This window comes from Plectropomus leopardus, chromosome 3 (genome assembly GCF_008729295.1).
Source record: "Plectropomus leopardus isolate mb chromosome 3, YSFRI_Pleo_2.0, whole genome shotgun sequence".
NCBI lineage: Eukaryota > Metazoa > Chordata > Actinopteri > Perciformes > Serranidae > Plectropomus > Plectropomus leopardus.
Window position 1 is genome coordinate 36,198,428 of NC_056465.1, and position 6,930 is coordinate 36,205,357.

Sequence of the window (6,930 nt, forward strand, 5' to 3'; positions counted from 1 at the left end):
CTTTGTCTGTATTGATGTTAGATTTGATTGAAGATTAGAGCATTTAGCAAATCTTGCTTTTCCGCGTGTATCAGGCTTTTTCAAGCGCGGCACACTGCTCGCTGGTCAATACCCTCACTTTTATCCAGTGTCTGCTTCATTTAAACTTAATCAACTCCATCAATGAACTGGAACAGCGAAACGTCCCCTGGAACAATAGCTTTTGTTGGATAATGCTTTGGTCTTATTCCCAACCGGGTGGCGATAAACCTAAAATTACACTATGATGAACTATTTCAATCAATATGATAATGGAAATTGGCTTTGGTGACTCTTTGCAGGGCTTAAGGAGGCAGGCTAAAGCCTATGTGACATTAATACATCTCCATGCTCTCTCCCTGCTGTTGCAACCCCCTACCTCACTTTATTGTCCCATCTTTTCAGTGACATTGACTACACCATATTGCAAAGCGCCTGGTAGTTTAATGATCTGTCTGCACCGGGGAATGCTTGTGCCGAAATGGATGCACGAGCCGACGGTCTCATGCATTGTTTTCCAACTAAATTATAGGCTCTATACTTTGTTTCCTGTAGTGGCTCAGCGGGGCGTAGATCAATCATTGATGGCACCGTTGTAAAGCAGCGACAACATGACTTTTGCTGCTCATTTGGACATTTTGTCCTTGTGTGGGATCCAGTGCCTGTTATAGGCTCCAGTTCATCATATTTATACTGCCACCAAAAGACCAATTTCACCAGCCATAGCACGGAAAACGCGTGCTCCCCATCTGTTGCATACTAATAAATATGCCACCTTCTGGGACAATCCAGGAGTGATCATGATGATCAACTGCCAAGTGATATGACTTACCATAAACCTGTTTATTTGAAAAGTTTCCCCTCAGCCAATAATTGTCAAATTTATTTCAGCATCTATTATCATCCTCTGAAGTGATTTATAAAACCGACGGAGTTGTTTTCCTCCGCACCTTTTCACAGACGTTTCATTATCATTTCTGAAGCCGGTTGCTGGCACGCGGTATACGAGACGGATGCCTTTTGTGTTGCTTCACACAGAACTGAGCAGTTATCAGTGGAGCTGAAAGTCACAGCTGTCCTTTAGCCGGCGCTCACTGATCAGCTGCGGCACCGACGGAGGCATCGCTTATATATTTACAATCACAGGAATCTATTTGTAAGTGTATTTAAACTGCAGGCGTCCAAACAAAAGCAGTATCCGTGTACACAGATCGCCGAGTGCTTCACGTATTTTCTCAAATAATGGCCCGGGCCCTGAGGACATTTTCTCCTAATAAAAGTTTTTTATTTTTGAAAAATATAGTCTCACTAAATGGTTCGAAATCGTTTTTAAATTACGACAAAAACATGATTTTGTCCTAAAATAAAAACCTCCTGGAACAAAGTCTGTTAAATTCAACAGAAAATATGAAAGTTTAAATATGGCAGCACTGTTTTTCTCCAAAAAAAGTTTTAAAAAAAAGCTGAATACGACATTCATATCTATGATTCAGTGCCATCTCAGTAAAGAGTATAAAACCCTCACTAACCCTCAAATACCGCAAATAGAAATATTGAATGTAAAATACGCCTAATGTAAATATGTAAATAAAAATGACAATAATAATAATAAAACATAGGAAAATGGTATTTAGAAGTTTTAAAAAAAAGAAAATTATTTGGTGAATGAAACCAGAATTTCCCGATTTTTAAGTTTTTTTTATAGAAAAGTAAAATATAGCGATATAAATCTGTTGTTAAAGTGTCATTATTTTAAGGTACAAAGTCCATATTTTAAAATTAAAATCAGTATTTTGTGATACTAACTCATGATATTGAGATGACAAGTCATGATTTTTGGGTTTTTTTTGTATAATAAGTCAATATTTATGTGTCTTGAGAAAGTTCTTTGTTATTTTGGATTACTAAGTCATTTTGAGATAAGTCAATACTTCAGAAAGTATTGACTTTGCTTTTATTTGAAATAAAAGTCATAGTTTTGAGAAAAAGTCTCATTATTTTGAGATACTAACTCATTACTTTGAGCATGTTGATCATCATCTCGAGATAAGATGTCATTATTTTAAGTTACTAACTCATTATATTGAGAAAGTTTCTCATAATTTTAAATTACTAAGTCATTTTGAGATACATAAGTCAATACTTGAGAGAGCTTCTCATCGTTTTGAGACAACTAAGCCATGAATTTTAGTTAATAAGTCAATATTTAATTAAACATTCTGATCATTTTTCTCTATTTTGAGATACTAACTCATTATTTTGAAAATGTTGATATTTATTTAGCGCTAACTCAGTATCATAAGATAAGAAGTCATTATTTTAAGATACTAACTCATTATTTTGAGGAAGTTTCTCATTTTAATGACTCACAGAATCTGTTTTTTTTGGCATTAATGGGCTTCCATATATTTGAGCTTTCTTTATGCTGGTAAATGTGAAGCTTTTAACTATTTATCCACACGGTCTAATTAGAGTTAGTTTTTCTGCAGGACAGTTGGTGACAGAGGTGGATACTCGCCGCCTCTCTAACCTCTCGCCTCCTGCAGCAGCCAGTGTCAATTAGCCCGTCCTGCGTCTTAACTGACTGAAGCTGCCTCCATGTCGCCGTAATCCAGCGAACATGAAACGGCAGATGTGTCGTTTGACACTTTTGAATATGTTGTTTGCCTTTGTTTCCGTGTTTTACTCCCAGTGCTGGGAATGATTTGAGAGGACAGACATGCACAACAGATACAGCACCTTGAACATCAAAGGCCCGCGCTGCAGTATTAGTTACTGTGTGTGTGTGTGTGTGTGTGTGTGTGTGTGTCTGCTGTAACTCTGCACACACACACACACACACACACACACACGGGTAGCTGCTGTGAGTTTGCGTGCACGCCGGCGTGCCTGCCATAGGAAAAGCATCCGAGACAGCCCAGAATATAAAAATTTACAGGCCTTTTTCCTGCTTTGTCTGTCTTCTTTCCCATTCTCTCAGGTGAACGAGGCCTGAGCGATAGAGCCAGAACCTTTCATCTCACCCAGTGAGTGTAAATAGCTGTCATGTTTGATTGACGCTCTGACGTGCACATGTGATGCCCTGGAAGAGGGGAAGAGACTCAATGAGAGAACACAGTACATGATGGCTGTCCTGTCTTCAAACCAAAGATGTGATGAATAATTACACAAAAACCTACAGTGTTGCCCGTTTCCTCAGAAGAGATTTCAGTGCAGAGATATTTGCATAAATTCCACAACAGCTTTTACTGTGCAAGATTGGATCCATTTTATTGGTGTTAAATGTTATCATAGTAATACAAATTTTTGCATTTTGTTCTTAAGAAACAGCATAATGTAAAAAAATAAGCGGATAAAACAGAAAGTTTGCTGTTAGCCAATCACCTGCTGACGTCCGCATGCTCAGCTCTTAAAGGGATAGTTTTCAGATTTTCTGTTTTGTATCAAAACAATATGTGCAGTATGTGTAAATGAACTGTAGTAAACTTCCCTCCATATCACCAGAGCCTGGATATCCCTCCGCCTCCTAAAGCAAAACTCGGCCATGTGACGCACATTGATGCAGAACTTGTCTGTTGCTCAAACTGCTGGCTGTACTTGTGCATTTTCAGATTTCCCGCCAGACATGCCGCCACCGCGGACACGAGTATAAAAGCAGATCGATAGACAGACCCGCCCCTTTCTCTCTAACACTCAGACCAAACTGGCGTTGATGGGCTTCCGTATGTTTGAACCATCTTTATAATAGTAAATGTGAAGCTTTGTACGATTTATCCACACAGTCTGATTAATAAGTTTTGCTGAAAAGTCCTTAGTTTCTCATTATTTTAATGTACAAAGTCAATATTTTAAAATTCAATGCCATTATTGTGAGGAACTAACTCATGAATTTTAACTAACAACTCATGATTTTTAGATAATAAGTCAATATTTTGAGAAAGTTTCTCATTATTTTGAATTACGAAGTGATTTCGAGATAAGTAAGTCAATCCTCCAGGAAGCTTCTCATTAATTTAAGACAACTAAATCACTGTTTTGAGAAAAGTTCTTCATTATTTAAAAAATATTAACTCATTATTTTGAAAGTATCGTCATGAACACCTTCAAACACACTCTGTATTCGTTTTTTAGTTTAAATCCAAAGTGCGACATCAACACAACAACACGCCGCTGTCCAGAGACCTGCTGAACGCACAGCGCTGTGTGTGTTTTGATTTTAAAGACTTAATGTATGGTTTTAGTATACATTATGCAGCGAGCATTGTGGCGGCTGTGTGACGCTTTTCTTTGTTTGGCCTCAGAATAGTGACTCTGATGCATTTTACAATGTGCTTTTGCTTTGATTTAAAACACAAAAAAGGCTCTCATCTGCACTCCAATGGGCTGGAGCTGGCGAGAAGAAAACAGTTTAACTAAAGAGAATATATGCATCAAATGAAAAACAGATGAAAAAATATGCAATTATGTTCCTGATTGGGTTAAGTATTTCTCTGCCAGCTTCCACTCCAAACCTGTCCCAAATGGGCGGCTTCCAGGCCTGGGCGAGGCCCCAGAAAACGTCACATCAGAACGGTGCCATCTCCCGCTACATCTCCGTTTCCTCAGATCCGCGGCCAGTCCGTCCCCCTCGTCCCCCGTCCTCTTTGCTGCGTTCAGCCTCTCTCTGCGTCCCAGATAATGGAGCTCAGCGTCTGTCTGCCAAAGGGTCCGCGGCTGCCCGGGAGTAATGACCTGAGGGGGTACTTTGTGACAACCAGGGTATAATAATGCCTCCAGCCACGGACAAAGCAGACCCTTGGGGTCAATTTTTAAATACTTTTATGTTTTTCACCGAGGGTGAGAGTCATTTGTTTTTACTGCGGACCGTGCACAACGCAGAAACAACGCATTTATTCCAAACGACCAGGGATTAAAAGTGTGCTTAATATTGTTTGTTTCAACAAAATGCGGTTAAGTTTTGATAGAAGCGGCGCTGACCTATCGCGTCCGATGAAACGTCTTCCACTTTTCGACAGAATTTCATCCGGCAAAATGTCTGCAGGCCGTAGTCCCTCAGATCAAAATAGTGTTATTGAGGCACGCAGGGGAGCGAGGAATCACCTGCCAATGAAAGGCTTCTCCTAATAGGTTAATTGTAACAAAAGCGCCGGGGCTTGCCCCATTGAACAGAAGAGGATTGTGGAACACAGGCCTGTGGAAATGATGTCAAGCAATGTGCTGCCTGCTCTCCCCTGCAGGGCCAGAGTTTGTCTGTCAGCAGTTAAATGCTTCCCTCCCTCCCCTCCCCGAACACTCAACAATCAATTTACCTCCTCGGGGTCTATGAACCCAAAGATTTGACCTCACAGACTCGAGCTTTGTTCCCCCCTCATCTCTCGCACCTCAAAGGCTACTTATTAGAACACAGGCGAAAGGTATGAGGAAGTGGCTTTATAAACACGAGGAGCCGACGCGGTCAGATGACAAAAACACAAGAATTAATGTGGTGAACAAAACCCAAATTTCCACTCAGATCAGTTTTGTGGATGACTTACACACACAGCAACAGTCTGTTGTCAAAGTTCCAGATATAAATCTCGTCTCTGATAAAATGTCCTGTTTTGCTGCAAAGAATATTGCTGCCTTCACGTGCTCCTCAGAAATATCGTATTTATGAGTCAGTGAAATTGGGAAATTTCATTTACACCCACGTTGGTGAGTTGTGACGTTTGCGTGGCGTGTCAGGGCGGCAGAGATGGTGGAAAGCATGAAAACAATTAGATATTTTGTTATTTTGTTCCTGGTGGCTCTCATTTACTTTTAGTAGTTGCACATTTTAGTTTCTGCATCTGTTAGCTGCAGCTAGAAAACAAACTTTGAACTATAAAGCAGCCAGGTGAGTATATTAACCATGCGGTAACAGTGGCTGTTAAAGGGTTAAAAGAAGTCACTGACTGGAACCCTGTATGTACCGTGCAAAACCATAAATATCGCCCAAGCTCAGGCGAGAAAGTGAATACTCTAAAATATCAGACTGAATGTAAAAGTTGCAAAGTCTAAAGCATGCGTTTGTTTTTGCAGGTTGTGCGGGACACTGAGATGTTTCGAGTCTGACTCTGTCGCCGGAGAACAGGTAATAACACACGATCAGACAGAAACACAAACCTGACAAATGAATGCTGCTTTATGGGTAATGAAGTTGTAATCAGACACGAATGAATCTCACTGCCGAAAACAACAAGTCAAAACAAAAGAGCATCTTTTAGCACCTGTTTATTTGACTGTTGATGGGTACACAGCCCGGGGACGTCTCCGTGTCAATCAAACACTGCAAATCCCAAGATTTATTCAGTCCCCCTCACATTTGTACAGTAACCAATGGAGAGAGAGCACACCCAGCGAGGGTCTGGCTAATTGGGTATACTGGGAATAAAAAAAAGAGGAAAAGCAGCACCTTTTCCTCTTTTGTGATATTTATTGAAACTGTTCAGCACAAAGCTTTTTTATCAGGGTGCGGGAGGAGAGCTTTGTATTTTGTATTTGTTTTAAAAAGATTATCTTTATGGTATTTCAGTTAAAAGCAGAGAGGAGGACAGGAAATAGCGTGAGAGATGTTGTGTCGTACCAGTGGTTCCTAACTGGTGGTTCGCGGCCCAAAAGTGTGTTGTGGGTCTATTCTGGATGGACCTCTGGACTTCTGGTTTTAAAGTTTCTGGCTGTGCTAAATGATGTCATTTTGGCGATTTTTATTCTGTTGTTATCTAATATTTCTAGAGACAAAAAAATTCCAACAAATTTTTAAAAATTACAAAAAAAAGGTGCCAAAAATTTTTAAAAATTACAGAAAATATTAAAGGAAAAAAAATCATCTAAAACTTTACAAGAAAAAAAAAGCCAATATATCTCTATATATCCATATATCTATATCTACAT